The sequence below is a fragment of the Phyllostomus discolor genome, chromosome 7, assembly GCF_004126475.2.
Source record: "Phyllostomus discolor isolate MPI-MPIP mPhyDis1 chromosome 7, mPhyDis1.pri.v3, whole genome shotgun sequence".
Lineage (NCBI taxonomy): Eukaryota > Metazoa > Chordata > Mammalia > Chiroptera > Phyllostomidae > Phyllostomus > Phyllostomus discolor.
In genome coordinates, this window is record NC_040909.2 from 130,454,574 (window position 1) to 130,466,711 (window position 12,138).

Here is a 12,138-nt window from a genome sequence, read left to right on the forward strand (position 1 = left end):
CCCTGGGTGGGCACCGGGAGCAGGGAGGGGGGAAGCCGACCTGTCACTTGAAGTGTGAGGATGCGGGAAGATGAGAACAGATGCGGTGGCATTCTGGGGTGACAGAACCCTCCACGGGGCACGCCCCAGAGACGGCTGGCAGAATCATTCTCTCCCGTGGTGCTCTTGGACCGAAGAATTCCCCGCAAGGATTCACGCGTCCAATTCACATAGAGGTGTTTTTTTTTTTTGTCTGTTTGTTTGTTTGTTTGTTTTGGAGGGGCAGTTAGTATAAAAGAGGGGCATGAATATACAGGATGCATTTATGTCGGAAACCTCAGAAAACATCCTTCACGGGATTACTGGAGGCTTTTCTCTGACCGTGACATTGCCAGTGAAGTAAATTTGTGGCGCGATGCCACTCGCAGCGTCTCTCCGACCACCTTTCCTGATGTGTCTGACTCAAGGGAGTGTTCCGGAGCAGGGTCGTGGCAGGGAATGAAAACATCAGGGGCTTCCGTCTCTGCTCCTTGGGGTGCTTTTCTTAGCCCTGGACTGCACGGGGGAGAAGGCTTCTGCATCAGTGCGGTCTCTTCGCTCTGCTCACCACCTGGCTAGCAGAAGTTTGACATTGACATTGCTCTCACACTGGCTTTCAAAAGTAGGTTGTCAAGGACACTGTGGGAGCGGCAAAGAATGTCATTTGCCCCACCTAGGGGGACACATTGGGGCCCCTGGGAGTGTCACCTGATTTGAGACTTGCAGGGTGAGGCGGGTCTAGCCAGGTGAGGCGGGGTTTGGGCTGTGGGTTCTGGCCCAGAGGAATGCTCCACAAGGAGACCAGGCTCTCTGAGCATGTTGCCGACTTTTCCCGGAAGGCAATACAACAATAATGGTCCATGATTCTGCTGTGACTCAAAGGATTAAAGCAAGTTGTCCGCAATATGAAGTAAGAGCAATGAAAGGCGTCGGTCAGATGGCATTTGTTTGTTTCAGATCAAGAACTGGATGTTAGATCATGTCTAGAAGGAATTTCCCATTGTGCTGAAATCCTTGTGGGGGCAGGAGACTTGGATTTCATCTGAAAACCCAAATGACGATATACATGCAACCTACACGTCTGTAAAATCTGATACATAGAGAGAGACAGTGGGGAGAAGAAAAGCGTTGGCCTCAATTCGGTAGCTTTAAAGGCAACCGATATTGATTAATGACCTACAATGCCAGCGCATTGCCAGCTTGCTGTCTTTAACGTGGGATGGTCCAGATCTGTTGCCTTCCGAGTGAATGACCATTGGATGCTCTTGCACCAGCCCATGGACATGTGAAACGTTGGGGCTGAAACATGCCCTTTCACCATCAGTTAAAACCCAACTTTAAAATCCCTGTTTGTTTCTAAATATTTTAATTCCCTGGCTAAGGAGCAGCCTCCAAGCAGCCGAAAGGTCCGTGTCGCCCAAGGGATGCAATGTCGAGGAAGACCTGATGGAAAGTGTCAGGAAAACACGGCCACGTGCATTCCTGTGGTTGCCACTTTCGGGTCCGGAGTCTGAGGCACTGGTGTGGGGTCGAGGTGGGGAGCTCACGGGCCGTCTTCTAGGGGAATCCGCAGGAAGGTGGGTCTGGCGAGGTGAATTCTCTGGCTCCACCAAGAATAGTTGAGCTTTAAAGGAGCCACCAGTGTTGAATCCTACATGTGATTAAAGGGGAAACCAAAGGCCAGGCGCATAAACTGAGGTGGTAAAAGATTTCCAAGTACCTTTCTGTGTTTCACCCAATATTGTGAACCTCAATTCCGAATGTTTCCTCCCCTTGGTTCCTACCATGTGCCTGGCACAGAGGCTGTGGAGACACACCAATGTTCAAGGCATGGCCACCATCTTCCAGGAGACAAAACACATAAAGTTTATGAGACCAGGAGTCATTTGGTGGCAGGGAGGTTGTCTTACTCTCTTCATCCTGGATTTGACATTGAAAAAAAAATGCTCCTGGAATGGGTGCATGAAAGGTAGCATGGAAGGGTACAGGAAGGGGATATCTGTGTTGGGGCTTCAGAAATGGTTTCACAGGGCTGTTTTAGCAGAACTGGAAAGGGTGGGAGAAAAGTCCCCACCACATAGGCGAGGTAGAGAGGGTATTTCCAAAGGAAGTATTGATTTGCACACAGTACTTGGAGAGCTGTCAAGGAGCTTGCCAGAGGTGGGGAGGGTGTAGGAGTTCCAGAGGATGTTGGAAGAGCCACCACATAGAGCACGTGATGAAGGATTGAGGGGGGACGAAGTGTCTGGACCGTATCTTGGGTCGCTGTGCTTCTTAAACTTTCTGTGGTGAGGGACCAGGGACTGGCTGCTATGCCCCACCGATGACACGCAGAGTGAGTTCCACGGCACCCTGTCCTGACCCTGTGCAATGACCCAGGTCCACTCGCCACACGTTTGGAGGACATGCAATGTCAAATGTCTATAGTTTCCCAACGCTTGCTCTCGACTTCTGTGCTGATCTCGTTATGGACAGAAACCCAATTCTCAGCCTGGCTCCTGAACATGCCCTACACTTGCAGCTAGGAACTCCCAGAGATGTTCTAAGCAGGGAAAGGACTTGATCCAACTTGCGTCCCAGGAAGGTCCCACCGGCAGCCAGGCAGAGAGAGGGTTACAGGTAGAGACAGAGTCAGGAAGACGAGCAAGAGAAGGGGACAGCGTCCCTACGTGAAGGAAAGGATTTTTAATTAGGAAAGAACAAAGATAACACTCAGACTCTGAGAATCAAAACCAGCTCCGAGCAGCCAAATTGGCTTAAAAATATATATATATCGTGTTGAAGCCAATATGTATTTTAAACATCTATGTATGTGGAAGCCAATATATATTATGCACGGATGCCAATATTTATATTTTAAGCTTGGTTGCAGCAATGCAGTTTATGCAATGGAACATTCCTCCACTCTACAGTCACGAACAGAATTACAGATCCGCCGAGTAACCCTATCCCCGCTTCCTGTCTGAGAGCTTCCTATCTTTCCACACACTCACAAACAAGCCCCAGCTGGCCTGACAAAATTAAAATTGCTTTTTAGGTGCAAAGGGCCCCGGCTTCTGCTGTGCTGTGCAGAAATGTAGTTTCGCTGCTGGGATGGAAGGGTGGCAGTTGGGTGGGGAGCATAGGGCTGGTGTGGGGGGGCGCCTGCCACCTGGGACCCTGGCTTCAGGTCTCCTGGTACCTACCTAAGGGAGGGGAGGCATGATTTGAAGGTCTTTTCCAGGGTGTGGCTGCCTGCTCAGACCCTCATCCCTCTATACTTTGTCCAAGTCAGGGGCTCTACCCACGTGTCATTGTCCAAATGTATGCATCTCTTTTGTGACGATTGCTGGCCTCCCCAACACTGTTGTTAATAAAAGGTCTGTTTTAGACTCAGGTTAAATAAGGGTTGGCTTGAACGTCCAGGGTTCTGTTGAGTAAGAATGGTGAGGATGGATACCTTTACCTCGTCCCTGATCTTAGGAGGAAAGCATTCGATCTTTAAGTATGATGTGAGCTGAGGGTTTCTTGTGTGTTTTCTTCATTGTATTGCGGTAATTCCCCTCTCTGACTTCCTGTTTGCTGGGAGGTTTTCTGTTTTTTGTTTTCTTATTATGGGTGTTGGATTTTGTCAAAGGTTTTTTTCTGCATCAGCTGATAGGATCATGTGACTTTTACTTTCCTTTAGCCTGTGGACCTTGTGGATTAGACTGGTGGATTTTTGAATGTCGAACCAGGTCTTACTTATGTGGACCATGTCCCACTTGTTCATAACATATAATTCTTTTCATACGCTGCTAGATTCAACTTGCTAATTAATATTATTGAGGATTCTTTATATTAAATTCATGAGAGATATTTGTGTGTAGTTTTCTTCTTCTTCTTCTTCTTCTTCTTCTTCTTCTTCTTCTTCTTCTTCTTCTTCTTCTTCTTCTACAGTTCTTGTTTTGGTTTAGTATTGGGGTCATGCCTAAAAAAATTAATCGGGAAAAGTTCCTTCTTTTTCCATTTTCTGAAAGGGATTGCGTAATTGGTGTTAATTCTTCTTTAAATGCTTGGTAAATTTCTTCAGTGAAAAATTCTGAGTCTGGAGACTTCATTTTGGGGAGCTTTCGATTACAAATTAAATTTCTTTAGTGGCTATAGGACTCTTTGGGAGCCTGTTTCATCTTGGTTGATTGATGGCAGTTTGTGGGTTTTGAGAACGTGGTTCGTTTCTTCAGTGTTGTCAAACTGGTAAGCATAAAGTTACTTGTGTCGCTCTCATATTATCCTCCCAGTGGTTGTAGGGTCCACGTAATATCCTCCATTTCAGGCCCGACATGGCGATTCGTGACTTTTTATCTTGTATCTTATTCAGCCCTGCCGGAGGTTTATTAATTTTATTGAAGAAAGCAACTTTTTGTTTCATTGATTTTCTCTATTGTCTTCCTGTTTTCAATTGCCTTTATTTCCATTCATAATGTTACTGTTTCTTTCACTATGCTTGCTTTGTTTTTATTTTGCTTCTCTTTTTCTAGGTTCTTGAGGTAAGAATTTAGGGTATTGATTTGAGACCATTTCTCTCAAAGGTGCTATAACTATTTTCAGGTGCTATGTAAATTCTGCCTTTTTGGGTGAGTTGTTGGGAATATGTCAGCTAAACCCTGCTGTAGACTATGCTATTAAATTCTATATCCTTGCCGATTTTTCTGCGTAGTCATCCTGTTATTTGCTGTGGGTGGTGTATCATGTCCTCAGCTCTACTGTGCATTTATCTATTTCTCCTCTCAGTTCTATCATTTCTGTTCTGTGTATCTTGAGACTCTGTTGTCTGGTGCATCTATATTTTAAATTGCTATGTTTTCCTGGTGGACTGAACGTTTTATCATCAGGTAATGCCCCGTCCATATCTTTCATTTTATATATATATATATATATATATATATATATATTTACTATATGATCCATTCTCTTTCCATTTTGGTCTGGTGAATGCATGTTTTTATTTAAGACATTATTCTCATCAATGTATCAGGTGATATATGTCTCTACAACTGATTTTTTTTAAAAAAATGCTTTTGGTTGCAGGAGTCACAAACTCCATGCAACCTAATCTGAGCAACAAAAAGTCAGAGTTAATAGATTTACCCAGCAAGGAATTTTAAGAACAGTTGTTGCATGTTTGGATGTAGCTGCATTCAAGGAGGGAAGAATTCTTCTCTGTCTTTCTCTTTCTTCCCTGTCCCTCCCCTGCTTTTTTGGGTTAGCTTTATCGCATCTGTGCCTTTTCCACACACTGTCTAAGATGAATCTCTGAAGGGAAGTCACCCCAGTACAACTTCCCTATTGTATACTTCAAGTAGAGATGATTTGAGTTTTCAATTAGTCAGTAACAAGTTATTATTGAAAAGTCATTTCAAAGCCCTAGATAGGCCACTAAAAATATCTACCAATAAAAAAGATGAGCCATCTTTTAGATTAGCATCTTCAACAACCAGATTTCTTTTCTTTCCCATTATTAAGCAAAAATGAATGGAAGCAAAATCTTTTGCCCCCTGAGTTCAAAGATAAGCTTAAAAATAGGGACAAAGATGGGATTTCAGTGATAGATGGATGACGGTACTGGAATCATGGAGAGAACATTCCACGTATCAGGAGTGAAACAGGGACAGATGAAAACAGGCAGGAAGTCTGTAGGAAGAATGAGTAAAATGGGAATGGAAGGATGCCGAGAGAGAAACTGAGGAAAGCTTGGAGAAAGTTCAGAAAGGGAGCAGAGTGCATCTGAGTGGAAGGACCTCCTGAGCTGGAAAAATGCACACTGTGGCCGGGAGATGGCTTTGCACCTGGCAGCCTTAACCCCTTCTTCCTCACCGTGCACGCCACCCCCTCCCCCTCTCCCCTCCCCACTCTCTGCCTGGCCTCACCCACCCTCTCCATCCTCTCAGTGTGCACAGCAGGCAGAAAACCTCACCGCGACGCCTACCCCGAGTAATGACCCACTTCCGTGACTCTCTCCACCTTGAGTTTCTCAAGGTCAGGGATGCTACCTTATTTGTCTCTGTGGATGTTGTGTAAAGAAGCTCGTGGAGCCAATCGGTACATTAGGATAGCAGAGCTCCAGTCGCATTAGTTCTACCAACAGAAGCGGTCGTAGCTCCTGATCTCCCAGTGTCTTGGTTTAAAATGCTCCAGTTCCAGGGAGAATGAAGCTCTGCTTTGGCACGATGGTTTCTACTAACTGACTGGTGGACCTAAATACCATCGTAAGATTCTGGCTGGACATGCGGACCCCTGTCTTTGCCGGGAAAAGTGCAATCAGGGACCTCCACAGTCCTCTTCTCCCTTTGGCTTTGCTTTCGGGCAGAGGTCACGTGATGTGATATTGTGCCCGAGGTGCAAGCAGTCGGGTGAGAACTGCCGGCCTCCTCGGAAGGTCATTCTCCCCAGAACCTCTCACTGACGTGTCTCACGCTGCTGCCTGCCTCCTTCAAGATTCCAGTGACTACTTTCAGGGTTCCCTGGCCTGTTGATTGTCCTTCTGCTGTTACTCACCTCTCATGAGCAACACTGACATTGTTTGTGAGTGAGTCCAGGCGTCCCAATGAGAGGAGCCCCTGTCCCAGGCTCCCTGGGCTGGTCTGCTGGGAGCTGGCAGCTCTCTGGTGTCTCATTCCACAAAGGAAGCGATATTCTCCCAGGAGCCTCACTGTCATCCATGGGGCGAGGCCCCTCCTGCCTGCCTTCTTCGTTTTCAGGAACAGCAGCAGCTGCCTCAAGCCATACAATTTCTTTTTTTTTGTTCTTGTTCTCTTTCTTTCCTCAAAACATTTTTTGTTTTTTCTTCCTGGAGTCTTTACCTTGCTCAAACTGCTCTCCCAATGTGAGGCCAAGAGATGAAATCGCCCCCGGGTTCCTCGGACCCACCAGCTGCTGCTGCCGGCTTCCCGGGACTGTCAGTGACTTCATTGAAAACGTATGTGCGAGCTTTCAACATGTCCACAAGTGGAGGGGAAAAAAGGGCTTGCTGCTGGAAAAAAGTTTCCTGATGTGTCATTAAGCGCATGCACACGCTGAAATGGGATATCAGGACCGTCATTTCCAATGACTCCCTGGCCTCTCCGCTTCCCCTTCTTTTCATTCTAGCAGCCAGATTCCAGAGCTTTGCCACACAGGGCGCGGGGGCTTTTGGCCGTGCAAGCGTGGGGCTCTGGAGGAAGGCAGGAAGTGTGAGCAAGGCCCGGCCACCCACTCGAGGCCCCTGCCTGTGTTTGCAGTGCAATTACTGAAACCCTAGCAACTCCGTTTCCAAGAGTGATCTCAGCCCCGTGCAGGCTTTCTCTCCGCAGAGTGACTCTGCAACGTGCCTGCAGAGGGGGCGGCTTCTCTCAGGGAGCTTCCAGTTTAGTGGAGGAGTAAGGCGTCGCCCGGTAAACGTGCCCATGAAATGCAGAGGTACCCTCTGCTCTGGAGAACAAAACAGGGTGAGTTACCTAGCCTGGGATGGAGGCCAGCCAGAAATCCTTCTTTGAGAAGCAGCTGACTCTGCAGTTCACCTGGATGCATTCTTTCCTTACCCGACACTATTGAGCTTTTGCAAAGCGAGTCCCTGTGCTGTGTGTTGTGAATACGTAAGACGTGTGTACACAAGGCATGATACCTACCTTCTCGGCCTCTCCACAGTGGAGAGATATGTAAATATTCGATGAAAATATAATGTCACAGTCCCGCGAGAGAGATAAACCAGGCGTTTATCAACACGCATAAGAAATGCCAACTCCTCCAACCTTTCCAGACTTCTCAAGGTTACATTAATTGCTCGTCTGTGTGTTCATGGCCCCTGGTTTATCTCTTCCGCACAATACTATCTGTCACTATCTGTAGTCACTAACTGGGACTACAGTACTATCAGGCAATGGTTACTGCATTCTTGCATTTGTCAGGCCGTGTTCTATTTGCTTTCTGCATGTTATCTCATCTAATCATGGCAGCACCTCGATGATGTAGCTACTATTGTTAGCCACATTGTACGGGTGATGAAATGGTGACTTTGAGAGATTAAATAGCCTGCCCAGGTCATGCTAGAGGTAAGGGTGGAGCCAGGATTCGATCCAGGCACTAACTGTCCTGTTCAGTTGCCTTTCTGGCTTTAGCCAGGGAAAGAAGGGAGAAGAAGGTCCTAAGTCCTCAGATCAGCCCAACAGCAAAGGTGTCGGGGAGTGAGAGGGCGTGGCCATCCCAAGGCCCACAGGTGTGGGTTTTCTGAAATGCATTGCACACCTGGGGAATGAGGGCGGGGGGGGGGGGGGACTGAGGATAAGGCAGGGCACATGGTAGATTTTGATAAATGTCTTTTTCTAAGGTTTTATTCATGAGCATGAATAAATGAATTAATTAATGAAGAAGTGAGTCTCAGACTTTTCTTAGCAGAAGTGCTCATTTTAGAAACCACTGATCTAGCTTGTAGAAGAGAATAAGTAAATATTTATTGACTAAGTGCATTCAAACAAGTATGAAAAACATCACTCATGCTCAGGGGCACAGCTGACATAAAGCTTGCTGTGTGGGGGGAAGTGGGAACCAGGTATGGCTAACAGGGGTGCCTCTTAGCATTCTGAACCCACCGGAGGCTTCCTCTGAGTACACAGTGTTGCTAATTACCATCCATAAGCATTTTCATCCCAAAATCACTCAGAAGGCCTGGATGTGGAAGGTGGACATTGGAAGGGCAGGTGGTACGGAAGGTCAAGGGGAGAGAGTAGGGGGCTTGCAAGACTGTAGTTCAAACAGTTCCTCGATAGTCTCCATCTTGCAAGAACCACAGATCTGGGGAAACAGGAGGCATTCAGCAACAGAATTGGAAATAAAGGCAAAGAGAAGCTCTCATGGAAATGAAGTAGAACGTAGCATGAAAAGTTTGCTTGGATTTTTTAAAGGTAACATTTACCGAGTGCTTACATTTCAGGACTTCTTGTACATAATACCCCCCACAAAGAGATGAATGTCGGGATCACTCCCAACATCTCGGAGGAGAACACTGGTGTGCAGAGTTAAGGAATCTGCTCAAGGCCACAAAGACTGAGCATTTCAGAACAGGAATGAGCACCCAAGCCACCCAATTCCTGAGTCTGAATTCCTAGCCCCAACATTGCAACAGAGCCTTAGGTTGTATGAACCCCTGAACTTCAGAACCTGAGATATTAGAATTGATTATTTTTTGGTGATGGCGATATCTAAGGGAGTGGTCTTGTGTGCTAGGTGGTGGAAGGGCAATGAAGGTGAAGGGGAAAGACTTTTGATCTCTACTACTGGGTCAGTAACAGAAACCTTGATGTCTCCTTGGTCAGTTGCCAGAAGAACTAGGCATGCGGAGTTCTCTTGGGCCCCCTCCTCTCTCCCTGCCATCACGTGTGTGCACACACAGACTGGTTTAAGTTTTCATAAGCTGCACAAGATGCTGTGAAGTTCTTTTTCCTTCCTCTGTCGGTCTTCGGTGATTTCTCCAGAAGGATCAGTTGCACTTCAATAGCAAGAAAAGACTCATTCATCCTCATGGCTACACAAGCTTTTGGGGAAAAAAAAAGAACTAATGGAACCCTAACTGTCTGGTTTTTAAGTTAACTGCTTAGCTGGGAGTTGACCACTTACTGGCAATTAAACTGAAGAGAACTTGGTCTTCTTTGTCATTTGCGGGACCACACTCTGCTAGGTGTGTCTTCTTACTGCATGAAGCATGCCCTGGGCAGACACATATTAGCAAAAGACAGCCAGGCTTTGCAGAGAGTTGTTAGGACAATCAGGGCATAGGAATTGAGAAAATTCCCTATGTGATCTGCCGGAGTCAAATAGGTTTTAAAAAATGAGCAGGATGACTCCTGAATAATCACATATCCTCACTTTACAGTCAAAGAAACTGAGGTTTGGAGAGGCAGAAGCTCTGGTCCCCAAGGACCTTAGACCTTGAGCTAGTATACACCAGAGCTGGTCTGCAAAACCTTTTTTTTTTTAGCTTTTTCATTGATGACCAACTGAGGTGAGATTATCTGTAGCTGACCTCCTCCTCTTTTCTCCTTTTTCATTTAGTAGCAGGTCCTAATTGTTAACTGGGCACATTGTTGCCTGACCAAGTTTTCCACCTACTTTACAGCAAGGTAGGGCCATGTGTAACTACAGTTGCCAATAATGTCATTGGGAACTTCCAGGAGCTTTTTAAAAGGCTAATCTTTCTCTTTTCTTTTCACCCTTTCTGATTTTAGAATATGAGTGCAATAGCTAATTTCCAAGGGAAATTTGGATCATGAGGTTATTTGGGGAAAGAAAAACATACATTCTAGATTGTTTATCTGGAAACCTACCAATGACTGTAAGCTATGTGGGGGTAGAGAACATGGCAGTGTCATCTGCTTGGCAAAGAGGAGACCCACTGATGCATGAGTTAAAAGAGAGAGAAGGAAAGAGAGAAGAGAGAAAGAAGGAAAAGAAAGGGGAAAAAGACAGAGAAGAATGGAGAGGATACAAAGATAAAAGGAGAATTTATGCTTAAATAACAACATGCTATATAAATGTGTGTGCATGAGTTTTGAGGGCAGTTTTAGGTACAACTTCTTTTGAATGACTAGATCCCTCTTTCCCATTCATCACCCAGGGTCTCTCGATTATTAGTGAGGTGCTAATGAGGATGCTTTCCTGGACGTCACTGGTGCCAGTTCTCTTCACCCAATTAATCTTCCAACTCAGAGGCAGCTCTCCTGCTTGTTTCCAAAGGTCCCAGACCATTAGCCACACATACTCCTCAGAGCAACAAGCTCTCACCTCTCTCACCTTTGCTTTCCTGTGTGCGGCCCCCACGCGTTGGAGACGTCTGCGGCTTCCTTGGACTCTGCTGTAGGAAACCTTCTGGAGGACAGGGATCTCCTGAGGGTCCTTGGGATGTTTCTCAGTTCCTGTGAACACCCGGCAGACCCCACAGCAGCTGGATTTGTGACATGAAGATTGTTCTCCTTTAATACGCCCATTGCAAAGACCTTTTTTTTTTTGAAGAGAGACAGGAAGGCTACACCTAGACCCCGGGGCTCCTGTGAAGTCATGAAGATGATGAGTTCATGGAACCCAAGGAGATGGAAGGAGGTCACCAGCTGTCTCATGAACAGGAAGGAGCAGGCTAACTGTGGGTTTATGTCTCTCACTTGACTGCAGCCAATAGGCAGAATGACACCTCTCGGAGCTTTGCAGCAGCCATTCCCATGATAACAGTGCGCACATGACACACGGATGAGGACGCTTAAAAAATCATGCTATTGACATATAATTTATTTATCACCCAGCTCACCTATTTTAAAGTATATAATTCAATGTCTTGTATATCAGAACCAGCTCACTCAAGGAGCCACTGCTGGTCACCATCAAAGATCTCACTCAGGGGAGGGCGAACCTGTGGTCAGATAACATCACCACTGCTAGAACATGCTCGAACATTCCGGAGAAGTGACTTTGGAGCTTACGGCACATCCTTCTGAGCCTTCCCTATCGTGCTGAGCCTTCATCCTCTGAGGGTGGAGCTGGCTCTTCGGAATCAGATAAGTGGCATTGAGAGCCAGTGCTGCTGAATGAAGACCGCGATCCAGCAGTGCGATAATGTTTGGGGTCGACCGCCAGAGGGTGGTTTTAAAAGCCTCCGTTTATTTCCTGTGTGGCTTGGGAGCAGGTCCTGAATGAGGTTCCACCTCACTGTCCCACTTCTGCACCTGTGATGGGGGATACTGTCATCTACCTTGGATAGCAGGTGAAATCATGCACAGGAGTCTTCCTTGTACACAGTAAGTTGAAAAACGCTGTACACATGAGAGGGAGAACATCTAGTCTAAAAGGCTCAGGGCTGCCACCTCAAGAAAAATATCTTCCAGAGTTGAGAACCACGAGTATTAAGGGTTGGGTGAATCTAGGAAGGGGCATATCCCTGAGTCCCTTATCCTGGCTCCAGTCTTGATCAACTTGTCCCAAAGGAAACCGTCAAGTTCCCTTACGATCTATCTTTCTGTGTTTCTCTCTCCCTGCTCTCCACCTAATTAACAGTCATTCAGCCTTCATATTTCACCTTAAATATCACTTCCTCTGTATTCCTCTCTGATCTCCTCTTCCCATAACCAGGTTATGCCCCCC